This window comes from Engystomops pustulosus, chromosome 2, assembly GCF_040894005.1.
Source record: "Engystomops pustulosus chromosome 2, aEngPut4.maternal, whole genome shotgun sequence".
NCBI classification, from domain to species: Eukaryota; Metazoa; Chordata; class Amphibia; order Anura; family Leptodactylidae; genus Engystomops; species Engystomops pustulosus.
The window spans coordinates 94,015,917-94,040,034 of NC_092412.1; the positions used below are offsets into that span (position 1 = coordinate 94,015,917).

The following is a 24,118-nucleotide window of genomic DNA, read 5'->3' on the forward strand; positions in this document are numbered from 1 at the left end:
TACAGCATATATAAATGCCTCTGGCAATAATGTCGAGGGAGCAACAGTCTGTGACCATGACAAGACTCCAAAACCTGTCATTTATGCAGATCTGTAACAATGTGCCAGTAGCACATTGTTATAGATGTATAGCGAAAAAAACTATCACCCCCCTTTCCCTACCACACATAAAAAAAAGAATAAATAGTGATCAATAGGTCATTGGTAGCAATAAAAACGACATTGCCTCCTGCAAAAAAAAAAAAGCTCCGTATGCTGTAGCTATTGGTATCAGAATATCGCAAAACAAAGAAACATTTTTTAAATCTATTAAAAGATAATAAAACCTATATAAATCTACTATCCTGGTGATCATACCGACCCAAAAAGAAGGAGTGGTGTCATTTGGAGTGAAAGCCATTAAACCAGAGCGCCAAAATGGCATAAATGCGTTTGTTTTCTGTCATTTTTACCTTTTTTGGGTTTTTTTCTTCTTTTTTTCTCCCTAGTATATGGGATGAAATATTGAATACCATCGCTAGGAAGTATTCTTTGTTTAGCAAAAAAAAAAGCGCTCTGTATGCGGAAGTTATGGCTTTGTTTTTTCATTTTAATTTTTCACTCCCCACCTTCAAAAATCTATAACTTTTTTATTTTTCCATGTAAAGAGCTTTATGATGGCTCGTTTTCTGCGTAACAAATTGCACTTAATAGTGATGGTCTTTACTATTCCATGCCGTGTACTGGGAAGCGGGAGAACAATTCCAAATGCAGTGAAAATGTTGAAAAAAATGCATTTGAGGCTGTTTCTAGTGGGCTTGGATTTTACGGCGTCATTGTGCGCCCCAAATGACAAGTCTACTTTATTCTTTGGGTTGATACATTTACAAAAATTAAAACCTCCTGTACAATTTTTTATTTTGCCATCTTCTGGCGCCAATAACTTTTTAATACTTCGGTTTATGGAGCTGTGGGTGGTGTCATTTTTTGCGACTTTTGATGCCGTTTTCAATTATATCATTTTTAGGACTGTACAATGTTTTGATCACTTTTTGTTTTTTTTTATATTTTTCAAAATCCCAAAAGTGTGCCAGTTTTGACTGTGGGCTCTATTTTCCGTTGACGTCACGGGGAGTGGCGATCCTCCGCTCTAATCGCAGGTGTTACTGGTAAGTCTTTGCTGCAGTATGCAGCAAAGACTTACCGGCTTTAGAGAGGGCTCAGCCCGTGAGCCCTCGGCATGCACCGGGACCCGAAGTAGAAGTACGGCGTGCGTCGGTAAGGAGAGGAGCAAAAAATTTTTAACTCAAAATCGAAATCGAAGTGCATTGGCAGGAAGGGTTTAAAATGCAAGTGAGAATGATAGTGAAACTTATAGCTACAAAATGTAAAAGCTGTGATGCATGTGGTTTGCGTCGCTGGATAGAGAGAGCAGGAATCCAGTTCTTTTTTAACTTCCCGGCTGCAGCTTGCAAACTCTTGAAGTAATCTACCTGCTGTATTACAAAAACAGCTTCACTTCTGCAGGACATAATGCTACAGAGAAAGATCCAGACTCCTACAGAGGTCACACAACATTCACGCTGACTTCTTCCAGAGTGTGACTCAAATAAAAAGAAGCTGGGAAAGAAGTTGAAAAAAAATGAAACACTTAAGTATAATGCACTGCAAAAAGGTAAGGTACATACTACAAAAAATTCAGTATAAAACTTAAAATGATAAAGCAATTGTCGCTTTTCTGATTTTAACAAAACAAATTTATCTAAATAATTACAGAGGCCTTTATGTTTTTTGTATTGTATAAAATGAGATGAGTAAAACATGGAAGGGATATTTTTCTAAAAGCACACAGCAAAGGTTAAATGATTTGGACATAAAGTGTTTCCTGCAATAACCCTGGGCATGTTGGTAATGCAGGAAGATATCCCCTTAGGGTGAAGACACACATGGCGTTTTTGGGCCGTTTTTACTAAGTGCGTTTTCAGATCGTTAAAAACGCATGCGTTAAAAAACGCATCCGTTTTTTAAAAACGCATGCGTTTTTTGAAAACGCATCCGTTTTTGTCCGTTTTTCCGAAATTGCGCAATGAAAAACGGACAAAAACGCATGCGTTTTTAAAAACGGATGCGTTTTTAACGCATGCGTTTTTAACGATCTGAAAACGCACTAAGTAAAAACGGCCCAAAAACGGCCCAAAAACGCCATGTGTGTCTTCACCCTTACTGTGTTTTACTGAATAGTCGATTAACTGCAGCACCAGAATGATGTCAATTTGTTTGAAAATATTGCAGCAAACCTTTTGAATGAATGAGCAATTACCCAGAACAGAGGCTGCAATTATAACCAAGTCACCGGGAATGCTTTCCCTCAAAAAGAGAAGGAATAAGAAGGATATACACTGAAAAAAAGAGGGAATGATTTGACTGATGCGTGTGGAGGAACCAAGGCAGCTGTCACTGGAATATAAAGAGCATTGCTACAGACCTCTGTCTGAGGGTTTCCTCGAAATCTAAAGAATGGCAGGAAGAGCTACATCAAAAACAGTAGAATTTTATGCACAATATAGTTATACATAAGTATTCACACCCTTTGCTGCGACAATCATATTTAACTCATCATCTTTGAGATGGTTCTACTCCTTCATTGGCGTCCAGGTGTATTTTAACTGATTGGATGTGATTAGGAAAGGCAATAACACCTGTCTATATAAGACCTCACAGTGCATGTCAGGGTGCGGTCACACGTCGCGTTTAACGCATGCGTTTAAAAACGCATTGGAATAGCTGAAGAGTGATTTGCCTAATTAAACAGCTCTTAACACTTGTGTTTACAAAACGCATGCGTTAACCGCGATGTTAACACATGCTTTAACGATGTGTTAACAAACGCATGTGTTAACAACGATGTTAACTGTTGCGTTTTGTAAACACAGGTGTTAGCAGCTGTTTAATTAGGCAAATCACTCTCCAGCTATTGCAATGCGTTTTTAAACGCATGCGTTAAACACGACGTGTGACCGCACCCTCAGAGTACATGAGAATCATCAGGTCTAAGGAACTGCCCAAGGAGCTCATATATATTGCATATAATTTTTTTCATGTTTAATAAATTAGCAAAAATATCTACATTTCTGGGGGTTCTCTCAAGATGGGGTGCAAAGTGTACATTGATGAGCAAAGAAAACCTGATTTTACCAACTGGCTGCAATGAAACGAAAGAGTAAAATTTAAAAGCGGTCTAAACATTTTCCAAAAAAAGGGTTTTTTGAGCTCGCACATGTATTTATGAACACTTTTGTGTTGTCATGGCACTTTGTCAGACACTTCAGGAAACTGTGCAGTGCTAGTGATTAGTTGTAGTTTGCAACCCATTTATTACTGCACTTCACAACAATTGTTTCACAACAGCATGAAGCAAAGGTGCACAAAAAAAGGTGCAACTGTAGCACATCCTGGAAACAGAGAAGATTAACTAAGAGCTTGCGACACTTTTAGATTATCTGGCGCAACCTGCATATGAGTAAGACAAACTGCACCAAGGGAGTTTGCACCAGTTTTCATATATCTGGGCCATTGTGTCTATCATGTGACCTCAGTAGCCAATCACTGTCCTCAAAAGATGCTCAGAAGGCAGAGGTCAGGGATTGACAGGTGTAGTCGTGCGCCAATTGAAAGGACATCATCACTCCGAATCTAGAAAGAACAGAAAACTGCAGAACCATGCCTGAGGGATCCTTCCGTCTTCTCCAAAATGTATTTGAAGATACAGTTCAGAATGTCCGCTCCATGCGGGGTGACCCTGATAAGCTAATTATATGGGCAATAAAATGGCAGATGATGATGATAATTGTAAAGTTAAAGTTCAATTGTAAGGTATAGAAACTTTTGCACTAAGTAGAAATAAGAAATTCTCTAATTTACAAATTTTTTGCTTTGCCCCACCCCCACCCAGGGGGGTTTTGCCTTGCTTTCTGGTTTCCATGGGAAACCGTATAGTCAGCTAGAGATGACAGGAGGCTTTTTGAGATGGTCTGTTGTGCCAACAAGCTGTCCTGCATCATTTGAAAGAACTGAGTTTGATGCAAAAGGACCTGTAGTGATGTCACAAGCATGTGACTTCAGATCTGAAGTCACATACTTCAGATTGGCCAATTACAAACATGTCCTCTTCTGGTTCCAGTGGGGTGAGCTAATGTCACAGCCAGGAAGTGCCCACTGACATCAGAATTAGCTGAATCTAATTTGGTATATACCAGATATATCTCAAACTAGGAAGAAGCCAGCAGAATGACATAGGTATTGGAATTATTATCAAAGGCTCTCTCCAGCTGTTCCAACACTATTTTTTGTCAGTAACTTTACAGTTACACTCTAAATACACCTTATTATGTTAGTTATTTCTATTGGGTGAGTGATAAATGAAGCAGGATTGCTGACAATAAGCTAAGAGCATGTCATGCCAGTCTTTAGAGGGGGATAATTTAATAGTCTTTACTGCTCATACAATAAATTAATTTCTTTGATGAGGGCCCCCGCATAAGAGTTTATTATTATGGAGAAGTTTTCACATCCATCCACTCATCCCAGTAGTAATTGTGAAATCCTGATGGGTTCTCCTGAACAAATACAGAGGACTTGGAGTCTGAGCAGTCGCCTTGACAACCTGCATTATGTGGGGCATGAGTTGCTTCGTTCCAATCCATGTGATCACCTTTAAGGAACATTAATACAAAACATTTCTTTTTCCTGCTTAACTTGCTTGTTTAAGATTCCCTACCACTCACTAAGGCAACAAGAATCTTGAGACAGTGACATAAGGAAAGCAGTTATGTGGTCATCAGACACTTGTGGACAGTTATTGGCTACATTGGATCATAAGCAATAATTGTGACTATGCTGCGTCTGGACCAGTAGACCAGAAATATTGGGAAAGTAACAATTGTGTGATATTTCAAGGGTTAAGACTATAATTTTCTGCTCTCCTCTAATGATGGCGCTATACAAATAAAGACTATTAATTAGCATTATAATGTTTAAAGAATGCTGGGAATCGCCTTTAAGGTGGCATCTACAGTATAAAAGGCATTACACCATTAGCACTACAGAGTTAATATATTCTTACTACAGAAAAAAAAGCATTGAGGGCTCAGATTCAAATGGCATAAAACAGGAAAACTGGGACACACAGTAACCCTGACCTGTACATACTTTGTCATCCTGGAAAAATATTAATGGCCTTGCTAGTGTATTAGTTCCTAGTAACCTAAAACACCAGCGAAGAAGTAAACAGCTTCGTTAAGTAAAAGAAACTGATTTTTATGTCTATATCCTGACAGTCAAAGCTTAGTGTGTGCGGACATCTGCACCGGAGCATCTGACAGCAGCCGACATAACAGAATCCATAATAATGCTAACCTAAATGGTGCCACATGGATTGCCATTACATCCCACTAACCTACTTATTACTTACCAGTAGCATACAACACACATGAACATGAGACATCAATTACAAGAAACATTGATAAGTTAAAGCTTTGATCTAGAGGGCCTGAATTAGTGTGTGGCCAGATACATAGGTAGACAATTTTTTTATACTATAATTTCTCTTTCCAAGGGGAACATCCTGAGCCTCTGACCCTGCAATGTGTGTGTGTATTCTATTCCCTTTTCTCTTTTTTTATGGTAAGTAACCATCTGTAACATTATGCCTGGACACCATGAACAAACAACATCCTATGGAATCAATAAAAATGCATTACCAAATTGTTGTCTATATAATTATTCAGTGCATACAAAATGCGGTATAATATTCTAGAATACTTTTAAGGGGTAAAAATATTAATGACCTGTCAATGTGACTGGGCTAGTGGGGATCTGGCACCTGGAACCCAAACAATCATTTTTCTGAAGCTGTAGCTGCAATCTGGTGAGCACCACCTTAGCTTCACAGACCTGCATTGCCACATTCATTGGTAACATGACCAGTCTAAGCCCCAAACACAGCTGCTAAACCATGTTTGGCATTGTGCAGGGTAAGTAGTGAAGAGTTCTCAGCCCTGGCGTAAAACCTGTGGTCTATTAAACAGGGGTTGCACAGAGTTTGCAATTTATCCTCTATCCACAGGACAGGGAATGACAAGTCAAGCAGTGAGGGTCATTTTCTAGGACCCCCAGCGATATAGGGCTCATTTCCACTAACCAATTGATGAGCAGGATGAGTTGCTTTTGGCCACATCATTCGGTATGATGTGTCGGAGGAAGTCAAACACTGAGCTCTACATTTTCCAACACTCTCATTCTATTAAATGGAGGGGCAAGGTTCACACTTGTTCTTCCCCTTTAAACATCAAAGAGAATGGGATCCACTTTCTCCCAATTGCTGAGGTCCCATCCTTGTAACCAGTTGATATCTCTGCAGTCAAAACTCCAACAATCAGATTGTTATCCCCGTCCAGTGGAAAGGGAATAACTTGCAAATTTGCTAAAACCCCTTTGATCCTAATCAGATACAGATGATCAATCAGCGCTTTGGTCCCAGATAACCCCTTTCAATATTCAATGTGAAGATACAACTCCAGTATATTGCACTATTACTTTCATTCTATTAGGTATTAATATATGTGTTTAGAATTTCTACATTATATATACATTGTCCATTTGTACACTAGTTATAGCCATAACTATTCAATTGCTATAAATCTATGAGAGACCTAGAAACTTGCTAAACAAGCAATATGTCTCCTTCAGATACTTTAAGACTTCCCCTACTCTTCCAAGACAACGGCGGCCGTATATTCCTTTACCCTCTGGAAAGTAGAACAGTGTATTTTATGAAAAATTAGAACAAATGGCTGCTGAGGTGAAAATTACACTTTTCCCCAAAAGCACAAAATCATCTCAGCACAGGGAGTCAACACAGCTTCAGTAATTTTCCATTTTGCAGCCGGCAACAAGCTTTGACAACATCACGCAGAGCTGAAAAACAGAGATCTGAAGGTATTTTCCAAAAGGCAATTTCAACTACATTTCACAGGGAAACAAATCGTATAAAGCTTTGTAAGTGTCCAGTGTCTTTTGTTTCCCGCACATAGATATAGGCCACAATGCAAAGTGGTCAACTTGTCTCCAGTGATGCTCTGCCATGAGAACAATACTTTCATCCTTCTTCTATGTGTGGGAATCCCTTTCTGTTAATGTATTATGTATCATAAACTATCCCCAAATGGTTACTTCTTAGCAAATCACAAACTCATACCATATTTATTGGCTTTACAAAGAAAATGCTTTTTCAAACAACTATTCCAGGGTTTGATTTGGATGAGCATTTAGACAAGTTATAGCTAAACACTTAAGAAATGAAGTGGAACTATTTTCTCTACACCCAATTACTAACACAACTGGTCTCAAACTATTTAAATTTACTAACCAAGAGGTTAAAAAATAGACACATAAAAATACTATGTGGTGGAGCTTTGGTTTACAGAGATAGTCACCACTAGAAGTCATTATTTTATACCTCTGTTATACAGCAAACTCAAGAAAAAAATATAAGTTTGCCTCAAACATGACCTCAATGACACTTTGGGGGTCATTTACTAAGGGCCCGATTCGCATTTCCCGTCGTGTTACCCGAATATTTCCGATTTGCGCCGATTGTACCTGAATTGCCTCGGGATTTTGGCGCACACGATCGGATTGTGGCGCATCGGCACTGGCATGCACGCGATGGAAATCGGGGGGCGTGGCCGAACGAAAACCCGACGGATTCGGAAAAACCGCCGCATTTAAAAAAGGAAATTGTGTCGCGGAGCTTGCACTCACCTTCATCCAGAATAGGATCGTGAACTTCAGTGCATTTCAGGGAGCTTCATCGCAGCAGCGCCACCTGGTGGACGTCGGAGGAACTGCCTTGATGAATCCCGGCTGGACCCGAATCCAGCACAGAGAACGCACTGCTGGATCGCGAACGGACCAGGTAAGTAAATCTGCCCCAATAGGTGCCACAATAGCGTTTGAATATTTCAAAGAGTAAAAATTATATGTAAATGAGGCCAAAATCTATATCCAAACTGTTTACAATATAAATAAAAGAGGTGGTCCCAAACTGCTGGGACCGTAGTGATGAGCAAGAAAAGGCACCAAAGGTCTCCCTGTAAAAAGACCGCCTGTAATACACATGGATGACTTTGACTTCTTTAGGGATGTACGGGATAATTATTTGGCAGCTCCATAGAAATAAATGGGTCACTCATACAAAACAACAAAAATTTTGCTGCACACCTTATTCAGATTTCACAGGTGCTCTGGAAAGGATCTTAATTCCCTCAATATAAAGTAATAGTAAATTTTAGTCACACTGTACTGTATATATTCTTGTAGATTATTATTAACAAAACTTTCAGTTACGTTTCGGTCCGTTACAGACCTTCTTCAGACAGAGTTGGCAGTATTGAAAGTTGGAAGAGGCTGCATATAGCAGTGTGTGGCGCTAACTGTAGGCAAATCGCCGAATGTCCATTTTGATATAAAAGTCAAGGTGAAATGTTTTGGCAAAACTTGTTTTTACTACACCAATTTACATTGTTCCATAAACACTGTCCAAATCCTATATCAAAGAAAGTTTTCTCAAAGGAGACGATTTGTTCAACACCCTAAATATATTTAGTCATGTGTAGTAGAACATCTGTTATACAACTGTGTTAATTTTGTGAGAGAGGGAGGTGACAGCACAGTAGAAGGTGGGGAGTGCTGACATAATGTACTAGTTTCCACTGTATAGAATTATTCCATTATCTCATCAAAATAAAATAGTTGTCACTCTCCCAGGTACTTTTGGTGCACTGTCTCCGCTGCGACCACTATTGCCATTATCCTTCTCATGGAGAGAGGAAGTGATGCATTGTAACGAGGTAATGGTTAACACACACAGGAAATTACATATGTATTAATTTTTCTCGGTCATGAACAAAAACAGTGCATTAAAAAAAAAAAAAATACAGAATATTCCCAAAAAATAATAATAATTAATAATATTCAAGTAAATAATCCTTCAGATCGATTAGTCTGTATTGGGAATACCTACTGGACATATATACTACATTGCAAGTTGCACTGCATTATTGTCTGCAATAATGGGGAAAGCTTTACAGGAGTAAAAGGGATTTCCAATCTTCTTACCCGGCACAAAAACCCCTGCTCTACCTTAAATCCTTAGGCTTATCACGTAGCTGAAACGGCTTCATTTCTGGTTTTATTCACAACTGCATCTTACTCCCTTCTTACCTTATCATAAAATAGAATAAAAAACCCACATTATAATAAACCTGTATCATGCAATTGACATTATTATAATAAAATGAGAATTTAACGATAAAGGAAAACTAAAAGTGGCTTTAAGGGATACTCCTATCATGAGAATAGGGGCCACACCAGGTAGCTCCTAATAGAAAAGAGCAGGGAAAAGAACCCATTTCAGCTTCCTTGCACACTGTAACAGCCTGTGAATCTGCAGCATGGAGGGGCTCTTCTGGCAACTCCCCCTGGTGTTGATTTTTTTTAAAGGAAGCATGGTTTATCATGCTTGATTTATGGTAGATAAAGTCTCAGATGGGAAAACTTGCTTATTTTGCATTACCATTTGATTTTATTAAAGGAAACAGGTCAGCACAATAGCCCCTAAGGCCCAAATAGAACCTTCTTATGTATTATGCACATCTCCCGGAGGTTCGTTTGTCATACTCCTACGTTACAGCACTCATGAAAAATCTGCAGTCAATCAGCTGTCAAGGAGGTGGGGCTGCTCAACCAGGCAGTCAGGCAACCCAGCCTCCTGAGCTCTGCCCACTCCATGCATCTAGTGTCCCAAGCCCTGCCTTTTAATGTCCACGTCATTCTCCTGCAATCCCGAGATCTTGTGTGGTGTACAGCCTTCACAGAACGCGCAGTGTCAGCTCCAAGATCACATGCACAAGATTTCAAAATTGCTAGAGAATTACGTGGACATTAGGAGATCAGGAGGGGGGTTGCCCGACTGCTTGGTGGAGCAGACCCACCTCCTTGACTTCATCTTACTAAAGAACAAAAGCAGATTTTTCATGAATGCTATGACGTAGGAATATGATAAATGGACCTCTGGGGGCGTGCATAATACATAAGATGGTACTGCCTGTGACATGTTACCTTTAATGAAAAAACAAGGCATTTGTAGATTATGGGGCACATTTACTTACCCGGTCCAGTCGCGATCCAGCGGCGCGTTCTCTGCTCTGGATTCGGGTCCGGCGGGGATTTATGAATGTAGTTCTTCCGCCGTCCACCAGGTGGCGCTGCTGCGCTGAAAGTCATCTCATCGCGCCGGAATGCACCACCTCGGACCAGGTGAAGGTAAGCGCTCCCCAAGCGACACTTTTTCGGTTTTTAAATGCGGCGGTTTTTCCGAATACGTCGGGTTTTCGTTCGGCCACGCCCCCCGATTTCCGTCGCGCGCATGCCGCCGCTGATGCGCCACAATCCGATCGCGTGCGCCACAATCCCGGGGCAATTCAGGTACAATCGGCGCAAATCGGAAATATTCGGGTAACACGTCAGGAAAACGCGAATCGGGCCCTTAGTAAATGACCCCCATAGTGTTGGTGTGAAATTCTTTTGAGCATGAATATTTGCAGTTTTATAATATTTTGCTCACGGACCACATTTACAATGTAAACTCTAGAATTTACGGCTACTTGGATAAAACTATGGGGCTTATTTACTATGGGTCCCACGGCACATTTTCGGCGGGTTCCCCGACTTTTCACATGCGATCGGATTTTGGCGCATCGGTGCCGGTTTTAATGCGACAGAAATCTGGGGCGGGCCGTCGGACAATCCGACGGATTCGGGCAAACCGCGGGTTTTAACTTTGAATTTGTGTAAGAAGATTTACATGCACCGGGAAGAAGAAGGTGAACTACGGCTGACCTGAGCGGGGGAGCGTCACATGCAGGATATAGGGCGCAAGCTCGTAGTGAATCGCGACAGCTGTCCATTGGAGTCAGGGAACCCACCTCGGGGATCACGCAGGGACAGCTAAGTAAATCTGCCCCTATATCTGTGGTGTGTTTTGTGTTGAAATTAATCATCAAAAAAAAAAAAACAGGTACACGAAGCCTGCTTAGACTATCTAACAAGGCTGTGGAGTTGGCAAGTCAAAACTTCTGAATCCTCAATTTCCCCATGTCCAAATCTGACAAAAATGGTCACATGCGTACCCCACCCTGCTGAAAATAACTGCGTCCAATAACTGATGGAATAGTTCATTGGTGCAGATAGCCAATAGTGGTGGGAGCTAGTGAGAAGTCCTCAGCTGATGCTCTGCTCAGTGTCCCGACTCCTGATTGTATGCGATGCTATCAGGACCCAAAGCAGAGCGGCTCCAGTATTGGTAGTAGTCTGCTCTGGGGGGGGGGGGGTCTCCAGTAGTGGGAGTAGTCTGCTCTGGGGGTCTCCAGTAGTGGGAATAGTCTGCTCTGGGGGTCTCCAGTAGTGGGAATAGTCTGCTCTGGGGGTCTCCAGTAGTGGGAATAGTCTGCTCTGGGGGGGGGTCTCCAGTATTGGTAGTAGTCTGCTCTGGGGGGGGGGGGTCTCCAGTATTGGTAGTAGTCTGCTCTGGGGAGGGGGGGGGTCTCCAGTATTGGTAGTAGTCTGCTCTGGGGGGGGGGGGTCTCCAGTATTGGTAGTAGTCTGCTCTGGGGGGGGGGTCTCCAGTATTGGTAGTAGTCTGCTCTGGGGGGGGGGGTCTCCAGTATTGGTAGTAGTCTGCTCTGGGGGGGGGGGGTCTCCAGTATTGGTAGTAGTCTGCTCTGGGGAGGGGGGGGGTCTCCAGTATTGGTAGTAGTCTGCTCTGGGGGGGGGGGGAGGTCTCCAGTATTGGTAGTAGTCTGCTCGGGGGGGGGGGGGGGGTCTCCAGTATTGGTAGTAGTCTGCTCTGGGGGGGGGTTCTCCAGTATTGGTAGTAGTCTGCTCTGGGGGGGGGTCTCCAGTATTGGTAGTAGTCTGCTCTGTGGGTCTCCAGTATTGGTAGTAGTCTGCTCTGGGGGGTCTCCAGTATTGGTAGCAGTCTGCTCTGGGGGGGGTCTCCAGTATTGGTAGTAGTCTGCTCGGGGGGGGGGGGGGGTCTCCAGTATTGGTAGTAGTCTGCTCTGGGGGGGGGGTCTCCAGTATTGGTAGTAGTCTGCTCTGGGGGGGGGGGCTCCAGTATTGGTAGTAGTCTGCTCTGTGGGTCTCCAGTATTGGTAGTAGTCTGTTCTGGGGATCTCCAGTATTGGTAGTAGTCTGCTCTGTGGGTCTCCAGTATTGGTAGTAGTCTGTTCTGGGGATCTCCAGTATTGGTCGTAGTCTGCTCTGGGGGGGGGGGGGTCTCCAGTATTGGTAGTAGTCTGCTCGGGGGGGGGGGGGGTCTCCAGTATTGGTAGTAGTCTGCTCTGGGGGGGGGGGTCTCCAGTATTGGTAGTAGTCTGCTCTGGGGGGGAGGGGGGTCTCCAGTATTGGTAGTAGTCTGCTCTGGGGGAGGGTCTCCAGTATTGGTAGTAGTCTGCTCTGGGGGGGGTCTCCAGTATTGGTAGTAGTCTGCTCTGTGGGTCTCCAGTATTGGTAGTAGTCTGCTCTGGGGGGTCTCCAGTATTGGTAGTAGTCTGCTCTGGGGGGGGTCTCCAGTATTGGTAGTAGTCTGCTCTGGGGGGCTCCAGTATTGGTAGTAGTCTGCTCTGGGGGGCTCCAGTATTGGTAGTAGTCTGCTCTGGGGGGGGGCTCCAGTATTGGTAGTAGTCTGCTCTGTGGGTCTCCAGTATTGGTAGTAGTCTGTTCTGGGGATCTCCAGTATTGGTCGTAGTCTGCTCTGGGGGGGGTTCTCCAGTATTGGTAGTAGTCTGCTCTGGGGGGGGGGTCTCCAGTATTGGTAGTAGTCTGCTCTGGGGGGGGGGGGTCGGGGGGTCTCCAGTATTGGTAGTAGTCTGCTCTGGGGGGGGGGGTCTCCAGTATTGGTAGTAGTCTGCTCTGGGGGGGGGGGGTCTCCAGTATTGGTAGTAGTCTGCTCTGGGGGGGGGGGGGGCTCCAGTATTGGCAGTAGTCTGCTCTGGGGGGGGGGTCTCCAGTATTGGTAGTAGTCTGCTCTGGGGGGGGGGGGGGGTCTCCAGTATTGGTAGTAGTCTGCTCTGGGGGGGGGGGGGGGTCTCCAGTATTGGTAGTAGTCTGCTCTGGGGGGGGGGGGGGGTCTCCAGTATTGGTAGTAGTCTGCTCTGGGGGGGGGGGGGTCTCCAGTATTGGTAGTAGTCTGCTCTGGGGGGGGGGGGGGGTCTCCAGTATTGGTAGTAGTCTGCTCTAGTCTAGTCTGAAATTGCAATTGCAAAGTTGCAAATTTGGTGTAAATCAGCAGCTGAGGCAATTGTGATTTGTATGCCAGAAAACTGATGTAACTACATTGATAAATCCCCCTCCCTGTGTGTCTATTAATAATAAACAGTAATGTAGAAGCCCCGGAAAACCTTTTTAAGACTTTCTGAAAGTTTTCTAAATGCTTCCATGCTTGTAAATGACTCTTCTGCTTTCGACACTGAAATGCTAAATTATTTTCATTTCATGTCACAGTAATACTGAAAGTAATTGCCACTTGACTGTCACACTCAATAACAACATTTTATGTTCCCGAAATCCCCCTACTGAAAGTAGTCTACTCTGGGGGGGGTCTCCAGTATTGGTAGTAGTCTGCTCTGTGGGTCTCCAGTATTGGTAGTAGTCTGCTCTGGGGGGTCTCCAGTATTGGTAGTAGTCTGCTCTGGGGGGGGGTCTCCAGTATTGGTAGTAGTCTGCTCGGGGGGGGGGGCTCCAGTATTGGTAGTAGTCTGCTCTGTGGGTCTCCAGTATTGGTAGTAGTCTGTTCTGGGGATCTCCAGTATTGGTCGTAGTCTGCTCTGGGGGGGGGTTCTCCAGTATTGGTAGTAGTCTGCTCTGGGGGGGGGGGTCTCCAGTATTGGTAGTAGTCTGCTCGGGGGGGGGGGGGGCTCCAGTATTGGCAGTAGTCTGCTCTGGGGGGGTCTCCAGTATTGGTAGTAGTCTGCTCTGGGGGGGGGGGGGGGGGTCTCCAGTATTGGTAGTAGTCTGCTCTGGGGGGGGGGGGTCTCCAGTATTGGTAGTAGTCTGCTCTGGGGGGGGGGGTCTCCAGTATTGGTAGTAGTCTGCTCTGGGGGGGGGGGGTCTCCAGTATTGGTAGTAGTCTGCTCTGGGGGGGGGGGGGGGGTCTCCAGTATTGGTAGTAGTCTGCTCTGGGGGGGGGGGGTCTCCAGTATTGGTAGGAGTCTGCTCTGGGGGGGGGGGTCTCCAGTATTGGTAGTAGTCTGCTCTGTGGGTCTCCAGTATTGGTAGTAGTCTGCTCTGGGGGGGGGGGGGGGTCTCCAGTATTGGTAGTAGTCTGCTCTGGGGGGGGGGGGGTCTCCAGTATTGGTAGTAGTCTGCTCTGGGGGGGGGGGGTCTCCAGTATTGGTAGGAGTCTGCTCTGGGGGGGGGGGGGGGTCTCCAGTATTGGTAGTAGTCTGCTCTGTGGGTCTCCAGTATTGGTAGTAGTCTGCTCTGTGGGTCTCCAGTATTGGTAGTAGTCTGCTCTGGGGGGTCTCCAGTATTGGTAGTAGTCTGCTCTGGGGGGTCTCCAGTATTGGTAGTAGTCTGCTCTGGGGGGTCTCCAGTATTGGTAGTAGTCTGCTCTGGGGGGTCTCCAGTATTGGTAGTAGTCTGCTCTGGGGGGTCTCCAGTATTGGTAGTAGTCTTCTCTGGGGGGGGGTCTCCAGTATTGGTAGTAGTCTGCTCTGGGGGGATCCAGTATTGGTAGTAGTCTGCTCTGGGGGGGGGGGGGCTCCAGTATTGGTAGTAGTCTGCTCTGTGGGTCTCCAGTATTGGTAGTAGTCTGTTCTGGGGATCTCCAGTATTGGTCGTAGTCTGCTCTGGGGGGGGGGGGGGGGGGGTCTCCAGTATTGGTAGTAGTCTGCTCTGGGGGGAGGGGGTCTCCAGTCTTGGTAGTAGTCTGCTCTGGGGGGGGGGGTCTCCAGTATTGGTAGTAGTCTGCTCTGGGGGGGGGGGGGGGGTCTCCAGTATTGGTAGTAGTCTGCTCTGGGGGGGGTCTCCAGTATTGGTAGTAGTCTGCTCTGGGGGGGGGGGGGTCGTCTCCAGTATTGGTAGTAGTCTGCTCTGGGGGGGGGGGTCTCCAGTATTGGTAGTAGTCTGCTCTGGGGGGGGGGGGGGTCTCCAGTATTGGTAGTAGTCTGCTCTGGGGGGGGGGTCTCCAGTATTGGTAGTAGTCTGCTCTGGGGGGGGGGGGTCTCCAGTATTGGTAGTAGTCTGCTCTGGGGGGGGGGGGTCTCCAGTATTGGCAGTAGTCTGCTCTGGGGGGGGGGGGGGGTCTCCAGTATTGGCAGTAGTCTGCTCTGGGGGGGGGGGGGGCTCCAGTATTGGCAGTAGTCTGCTCTGGGGGGTCTCCAGTATTGGTAGTAGTCTGCTCTGGGGGGGGGGGGGTCTCCAGTAGTGGGAGTAGTCTGCTCTGGGGGGGGGGGGTCTCCAGTAGTGGGAGTAGTCTGCTCTGGGGGGTCTCCAGTATTGGTAGTAGTCTGCTCTGGGGGGTCTCCAGTATTGGTAGTAGTCTGCTCTGGGGGGGCTCCAGTATTGGTAGTAGTCTGCTCTGGGGGGGGGGGGGGCTCCAGTATTGGTAGTAGTCTGCTCTGCAGGTCTCCAGTATTGGTAGTAGTCTGTTCTGGGGATCTCCAGTATTGGTCGTAGTCTGCACTGGAGTGATAGGTACCTAAATCTTCAACTTAATAAAAAGTCCCATAAGTCACATAAATTTCACATAAATAGGCTAAAGTGAAAAGGCTGGCATATGTCACAAACGAAATTGCAATTGCAAAGTTGCAAATTTGGTGTAAATCAGCAGCTGAGGCAATTGTGATTTGTATGCCAGAAAACTGATGTAACTACATTGATAAATCCCCCTCCCCATGTGTCTATTAATAATAAACAGTAATGTAGAAGCCCCGAAAAACCTTTTTAAGACTTTCTGAAAGTTTTCTAAATGCTTCCATGCTTGTAAATGACTCTTCTGCTTTCGACACTGAAATGCTAAATTATTTTCATTTCATGTCACAGTAATCCTGACAGTAATTGCCACTTGACTGTCACACTCAATAACAACATTTTATGTTCCCGAAATCCCCCTACTGAAAGTAGTCTACTCTGGGGGGGGTCTCCAGTATTGGTAGTAGTCTGCTCTGTGGGTCTCCAGTATTGGTAGTAGTCTGCTCTGGGGGGTCTCCAGTATTGGTAGTAGTCTGCTCTGGGGGGGGGTCTCCAGTATTGGTAGTAGTCTGCTCGGGGGGGGGGGGGGGGCTCCAGTATTGGTAGTAGTCTGCTCTGTGGGTCTCCAGTATTGGTAGTAGTCTGTTCTGGGGATCTCCAGTATTGGTCGTAGTCTGCTCTGGGGGGGGGTTCTCCAGTATTGGTAGTAGTCTGCTCTGGGGGGGGGGGTCTCCAGTATTGGTAGTAGTCTGCTCGGGGGGGGGGGGCTCCAGTATTGGCAGTAGTCTGCTCTGGGGGGGTCTCCAGTATTGGTAGTAGTCTGCTCTGGGGGGGGGGGGGGTCTCCAGTATTGGTAGTAGTCTGCTCTGGGGGGGGGGGGGTCTCCAGTATTGGTAGTAGTCTGCTCTGGGGGGGGGGGTCTCCAGTATTGGTAGTAGTCTGCTCTGGGGGGGGGGGGTCTCCAGTATTGGTAGTAGTCTGCTCTGGGGGGGGGGGGGTCTCCAGTATTGGTAGTAGTCTGCTCTGGGGGGGGGGGGTCTCCAGTATTGGTAGGAGTCTGCTCTGGGGGGGGGGGTCTCCAGTATTGGTAGTAGTCTGCTCTGTGGGTCTCCAGTATTGGTAGTAGTCTGCTCTGGGGGGGGGGGGGGGTCTCCAGTATTGGTAGTAGTCTGCTCTGGGGGGGGGGGGTCTCCAGTATTGGTAGGAGTCTGCTCTGGGGGGGGGGGGGGTCTCCAGTATTGGTAGTAGTCTGCTCTGTGGGTCTCCAGTATTGGTAGTAGTCTGCTCTGTGGGTCTCCAGTATTGGTAGTAGTCTGCTCTGGGGGGTCTCCAGTATTGGTAGTAGTCTGCTCTGGGGGGTCTCCAGTATTGGTAGTAGTCTGCTCTGGGGGGTCTCCAGTATTGGTAGTAGTCTGCTCTGGGGGGTCTCCAGTATTGGTAGTAGTCTGCTCTGGGGGGTCTCCAGTATTGGTAGTAGTCTTCTCTGGGGGGGGGTCTCCAGTATTGGTAGTAGTCTGCTCTGGGGGGATCCAGTATTGGTAGTAGTCTGCTCTGGGGGGGGGGGGGGGCTCCAGTATTGGTAGTAGTCTGCTCTGTGGGTCTCCAGTATTGGTAGTAGTCTGTTCTGGGGATCTCCAGTATTGGTAGTAGTCTGCTCTGGGGGGGGGGGTCTCCAGTATTGGTAGTAGTCTGCTCTGGGGGGGGGGGGTCTCCAGTATTGGTAGTAGTCTGCTCTGGGGGGGGGGGGGGGGGTCTCCAGTATTGGTAGTAGTCTGCTCTGGGGGGGGGGGGTCTCCAGTATTGGTAGGAGTCTGCTCTGGGGGGGGGGGTCTCCAGTATTGGTAGTAGTCTGCTCTGTGGGTCTCCAGTATTGGTAGTAGTCTGCTCTGGGGGGGGGGGGGGGGGGTCTCCAGTATTGGTAGTAGTCTGCTCTGGGGGGGGGGGGTCTCCAGTATTGGTAGGAGTCTGCTCTGGGGGGGGGGGGTCTCCAGTATTGGTAGTAGTCTGCTCTGTGGGTCTCCAGTATTGGTAGTAGTCTGCTCTGTGGGTCTCCAGTATTGGTAGTAGTCTGCTCTGGGGGGTCTCCAGTATTGGTAGTAGTCTGCTCTGGGGGGTCTCCAGTATTGGTAGTAGTCTGCTCTGGGGGGTCTCCAGTATTGGTAGTAGTCTGCTCTGGGGGGTCTCCAGTATTGGTAGTAGTCTGCTCTGGGGGGTCTCCAGTATTGGTAGTAGTCTTCTCTGGGGGGGGGTCTCCAGTATTGGTAGTAGTCTGCTCTGGGGGGATCCAGTATTGGTAGTAGTCTGCTCTGGGGGGGGGGGGGGCTCCAGTATTGGTAGTAGTCTGCTCTGTGGGTCTCCAGTATTGGTAGTAGTCTGTTCTGGGGATCTCCAGTATTGGTCGTAGTCTGCTCTGGGGGGGGGGGGGGGGGGGGGTCTCCAGTATTGGTAGTAGTCTGCTCTGGGGGGAGGGGGTCTCCAGTCTTGGTAGTAGTCTGCTCTGGGGGGGGGGGTCTCCAGTATTGGTAGTAGTCTGCTCTGGGGGGGGGGGGGGGGGTCTCCAGTATTGGTAGTAGTCTGCTCTGGGGGGGGTCTCCAGTATTGGTAGTAGTCTGCTCTGGGGGGGGGGGGGGTCGTCTCCAGTATTGGTAGTAGTCTGCTCTGGGGGGGGGGGTCTCCAGTATTGGTAGTAGTCTGCTCTGGGGGGGGGTCTCCAGTATTGGTAGTAGTCTGCTCGGGGGGGGGGGGGGGCTCCAGTATTGGTAGTAGTCTGCTCTGTGGGTCTCCAGTATTGGTAGTAGTCTGTTCTGGGGATCTCCAGTATTGGTCGTAGTCTGCTCTGGGGGGGGGTTCTCCAGTATTGGTAGTAGTCTGCTCTGGGGGGGGGGGTCTCCAGTATTGGTAGTAGTCTGCTCGGGGGGGGGGGGGGCTCCAGTATTGGCAGTAGTCTGCTCTGGGGGGGTCTCCAGTATTGGTAGTAGTCTGCTCTGGGGGGGGGGGGGGGTCTCCAGTATTGGTAGTAGTCTGCTCTGGGGGGGGGGGGTCTCCAGTATTGGTAGTAGTCTGCTCTGGGGGGGGGGGGTCTCCAGTATTGGTAGTAGTCTGCTCTGGGGGGGGGGGGTCTCCAGTATTGGTAGTAGTCTGCTCTGGGGGGGGGGGGGGTCTCCAGTATTGGTAGTAGTCTGCTCTGGGGGGGGGGGGTCTCCAGTATTGGTAGGAGTCTGCTCTGGGGGGGGGGGGTCTCCAGTATTGGTAGTAGTCTGCTCTGTGGGTCTCCAGTATTGGTAGTAGTCTGCTCTGGGGGGGGGGGGGGTCTCCAGTATTGGTAGTAGTCTGCTCTGGGGGGGGGGGGGTCTCCAGTATTGGTAGGAGTCTGCTCTGGGGGGGGGGGGGGGGTCTCCAGTATTGGTAGTAGTCTGCTCTGTGGGTCTCCAGTATTGGTAGTAGTCTGCTCTGTGGGTCTCCAGTATTGGTAGTAGTCTGCTCTGGGGGGTCTCCAGTATTGGTAGTAGTCTGCTCTGGGGGGTCTCCAGTATTGGTAGTAGTCTGCTCTGGGGGGTCTCCAGTATTGGTAGTAGTCTGCTCTGGGGGGTCTCCAGTATTGGTAGTAGTCTGCTCTGGGGGGTCTCCAGTATTGGTAGTAGTCTTCTCTGGGGGGGGGTCTCCAGTATTGGTAGTAGTCTGCTCTGGGGGGATCCAGTATTGGTAGTAGTCTGCTCTGGGGGGGGGGGGCTCCAGTATTGGTAGTAGTCTGCTCTGTGGGTCTCCAGTATTGGTAGTAGTCTGTTCTGGGGATCTCCAGTATTGGTCGTAGTCTGCTCTGGGGGGGGGGGGGGGGTCTCCAGTATTGGTAGTAGTCTGCTCTGGGGGGAGGGGGTCTCCAGTCTTGGTAGTAGTCTGCTCTGGGGGGGGGGGTCTCCAGTATTGGTAGTAGTCTGCTCTGGGGGGGGGGGGGGGGTCTCCAGTATTGGTAGTAGTCTGCTCTGGGGGGGGTCTCCAGTATTGGTAGTAGTCTGCTCTGGGGGGGGGGGGGTCGTCTCCAGTATTGGTAGTAGTCTGCTCTGGGGGGGGGGGGTCTCCAGTATTGGTAGTAGTCTGCTCTGGGGGGGGGGGGGGTCTCCAGTATTGGTAGTAGTCTGCTCTGGGGGGGGGGTCTCCAGTATTGGTAGTAGTCTGCTCTGGGGGGGGGGGTCTCCAGTATTGGTAGTAGTCTGCTCTGGGGGGGGGGGTCTCCAGTATTGGCAGTAGTCTGCTCTGGGGGGGGGGGGGTCTCCAGTATTGGCAGTAGTCTGCTCTGGGGGGGGGGGGGGCTCCAGTATTGGCAGTAGTCTGCTCTGGGGGGTCTCCAGTATTGGTAGTAGTCTGCTCTGGGGGGGGGGGGGGGTCTCCAGTAGTGGGAGTAGTCTGCTCTGGGGGGGGGGGGTCTCCAGTAGTGGGAGTAGTCTGCTCTGGGGGGTCTCCAGTATTGGTAGTAGTCTGCTCTGGGGGGTCTCCAGTATTGGTAGTAGTCTGCTCTGGGGGGGCTCCAGTATTGGTAGTAGTCTGCTCTGGGGGGGGGGGGGGGGCTCCAGTATTGGTAGTAGTCTGCTCTGCAGGTCTCCAGTATTGGTAGTAGTCTGTTCTGGGGATCTCCAGTATTGGTCGTAGTCTGCTCTGGGGGGGGGGGGGGGGGTCTCCAGTATTGGTAGTAGTCTGCTCTGGGGGGAGGGGGTCTCCAGTCTTGGTAGTAGTCTGCTCTGGGGGGGGGGGTCTCCAGTATTGGTAGTAGTCTGCTCTGGGGGGGGGGGGGGGGTCTCCAGTATTGGTAGTAGTCTGCTCTGGGGGGGGTCTCCAGTATTGGTAGTAGTCTGCTCTGGGGGGGGGGGGGGGTCGTCTCCAGTATTGGTAGTAGTCTGCTCTGGGGGGGGGGGGTCTCCAGTATTGGTAGTAGTCTGCTCTGGGGGGGGGGGGGGTCTCCAGTATTGGTAGTAGTCTGCTCTGGGGGGGGGGTCTCCAGTATTGGTAGTAGTCTGCTCTGGGGGGGGGGGTCTCCAGTATTGGTAGTAGTCTGCTCTGGGGGGGGGGGTCTCCAGTATTGGCAGTAGTCTGCTCTGGGGGGGGGGGGGTCTCCAGTATTGGCAGTAGTCTGCTCTGGGGGGGGGGGGGGCTCCAGTATTGGCAGTAGTCTGCTCTGGGGGGTCTCCAGTATTGGTAGTAGTCTGCTCTGGGGGGGGGGGGGGGGTCTCCAGTAGTGGGAGTAGTCTGCTCTGGGGGGGGGGGGTCTCCAGTAGTGGGAGTAGTCTGCTCTGGGGGGTCTCCAGTATTGGTAGTAGTCTGCTCTGGGGGGTCTCCAGTATTGGTAGTAGTCTGCTCTGGGGGGGCTCCAGTATTGGTAGTAGTCTGCTCTGGGGGGGGGGGGGGGGGCTCCAGTATTGGTAGTAGTCTGCTCTGCAGGTCTCCAGTATTGGTAGTAGTCTGTTCTGGGGATCTCCAGTATTGGTCGTAGTCTGCACTGGAGTGATAGGTACCTAAATCTTCAACTTAATAAAAAGTCCCATAAGTCACATAAATTTCACATAAATAGGCTAAAGTGAAAAGGCTGGCATATGTCACAAACGAAATTGCAATTGCAAAGTTGCAAATTTGGTGTAAATCAGCAGCTGAGGCAATTGTGATTTGTATGCCAGAAAACTGATGTAACTACATTGATAAATCCCCCTCCCCATGTGTCTATTAATAATAAACAGTAATGTAGAAGCCCCGAAAAACCTTTTTAAGACTTTCTGAAAGTTTTCTAAATGCTTCCATGCTTGTAAATGACTCTTCTGCTTTCGACACTGAAATGCTAAATTATTTTCATTTCATGTCACAGTAATCCTGACAGTAATTGCCACTTGACTGTCACACTCAATAACAACATTTTATGTTCCCGAAATCCCCCTACTGAAATATGAAATCTGGCAATGAACTGGTGTTTTCAGAAAATGTAATGAGAAGCAATGAACTGACAAGGACATATGTCTGGAAAGGACAAGTATTTACTGACATAGAAACAGAGCACTTTTATTTTAAGCAGAAAATTCCTCATGACAGAACAGCACAGATTATGATATCACGGGGGTTTGACGGAGGGCACGGAGTGTTTTGGGGCGGGAGTTCTGCCTGCACCTGTGCACTTTCTGTGGCCTGCAAACATTTAGGCCTGATAGTTTGAAAGCTACAGAACAATTCTGTGCAGGACCTGGAGTAGGATTGTCTGCCAGTACAAGCTGCTCAGCCTAGGGATATACCTGACAGTGTCCATCATCATAACTATGATAACTTTATTCTCTGGGTTAGTACAATTCTGGGGTCATCAAAACTGAATAATTGTATTTTCACTTCATATTCTGAAATTATTTTGCAAAAAAAGGAGTAATCACTTTTCAGGACCCCCCAATAATTATATTTTTCCATCTGTGGAGCTGTGTGGGGTCATTTGTAGTTTTTATGGATACCATTTTGAAGTTTCTATTTTTGTTTATAGTTTCTTATTTTGTCATTGGCGCAGTAGTTTAAAGAAAATCTACCATGATAATCCAGAGACACTTACTCCTAGATCCACTGTGACTGGTAATATTCTTAGATTTGTAATCCATGGCCTACTTTCTTCTAAAATCAGCTTTTAAAATTACACTTGTGGGGCTCCAGTAGGCGTTTCCAGTGATGTTGTTTCTCATGTTGTTACAATGAGCGGGGAATGTCTCCCCTCCATTTTTTGCTAGTGCAAGATTACTCAGGCAGAGGGAGGGAAAGAGAGCTGAGCTGGGCTGGGGGGGGGGGATGCTCTGCTCATCGTAACCACCTGCACAGTACTGATTGGCTCTAGAAACACCCACCAGAGCCCCTCAGAAAATTACCAGTTACGGTGCCTGGATCTATGAGTAACTGTCCCTTCTTTATCCATGCTTGATTTTGATGGTAGATTTCCTTTAACAAAAAATAGAAGTCTTTGATTTTTTTACAATATGTGACCATGATTTTTGATCAATAAGTCACATGTAGCTCAAAATAGCACCCATATGTAGCCAAAACCTCACAAAGCTCACATGAAGTTAAAGTGTTCACATTATAGAAAAGTAAACAGTAACTTAGAGTGCAAAAATGACGCTAAAAAAAATAACACAAAAAAGTCAGACAGGAAGGAATCAATATTAGAGAAGCCATAGAAAGCCTCTGCAGCATAAATTGTGATAGATTCCTAAGTAAGTATTATACTGTATGAGATAATTTAACACTGGCTCTAATATTTATCAGGTTCTTCGGAGCAGTCCAATAGTGTTCTCATAATACAGAAGGGATAGGAAGTACTTCTCGGTAGTTGTTAATAGAAAAGCTCATATAAGTCTACATTCACACCTTGTTTTAGGTATATGCTACTGCCAATGTTCGCATCTCCTCCCGCTTTCCGGGTAGAGGGGAGGAACAGGAGGAATTATCCCTTTATATGAGCATACAGTGGCATACTTCCCAGCCCTCTGTTGTAGGGAAACATCAGCAATCCTCCCAAAGTATGCTAACAACGGGATGTGAACCCATCCTGGACATGTAAAACTATTATATTAGAAATGGCTAAAATTTATCTTGCAAAATGTTCATAAAACTATTTTTTATTCATAAAATAATCTTCACCTAGAAGCGCTTTTATCTGCCAAAATCATTCTCGTGGACACATATCTCTATAGATTCATCCATGTTTTGTTGCAGAGTCGTTCCTGACCATTATAAGTCTTCGTGGCGGCAGTATCATTTACAGTTCAACTATATAAATAGCCATCGTGTACCTTATGTTTTGGTTCAATCGTGCTTATAGTCTGACATTAAGTCCTGGGTTTCCGTCACTGCGAGAATATCTCCGCAGTCAGCATTATCCAAACACTATAAATTATTTATCTAGCTGTGGCGGTTTAGATGCTCGCACAACACAGTCAAATTACATAAACACACATTTATAGGACAGTTTCTAATTAAAATACTTTCATTGCAATAAATTTCTCCGGTAGGATTGGATTTTCGATTATTAAAATAAAGTCACAATTTGTAAACATTTAAATAGATTTTAAATAATTTTTTTCTACATTTCAGTTCCTATTGAAAGTTATACATTACACGGAAACCATAGGTCATGTCTTCAAAATGTATAATATAAATGTATGATTTAATGTACAAAAATATTAAAGGACATCTACCGCCAGGATGAAGGATTGTAAACCGAGCACACGTACATACTGATGTGTGCCCCCTCTGGATCTGCTCTTTAAGCTTCCTATGCCCTTGATTTTAAGAAAAAATGGATTCAAAAATTATGCAA

General features: G+C 47.1%; 1 protein-coding gene and 1 long non-coding RNA gene across 4 annotated transcripts in view; one reads left to right on the forward strand and one right to left on the reverse strand.

Moving 5' to 3' along the window:
- Positions 1-24,118, reverse strand: part of NALF1 (NALCN channel auxiliary factor 1) — a 312,716-nt gene that overhangs the window by 246,306 nt on the left and 42,292 nt on the right. The window lies entirely within an intron of this gene.
- LOC140118100 (uncharacterized) lies at positions 4,133-6,961 on the forward strand. The gene is made up of 3 exons (XR_011853136.1): positions 4,133-4,275; positions 5,594-5,661; positions 6,727-6,961. It is a non-coding gene; the product is annotated as an uncharacterized lncRNA (long non-coding RNA).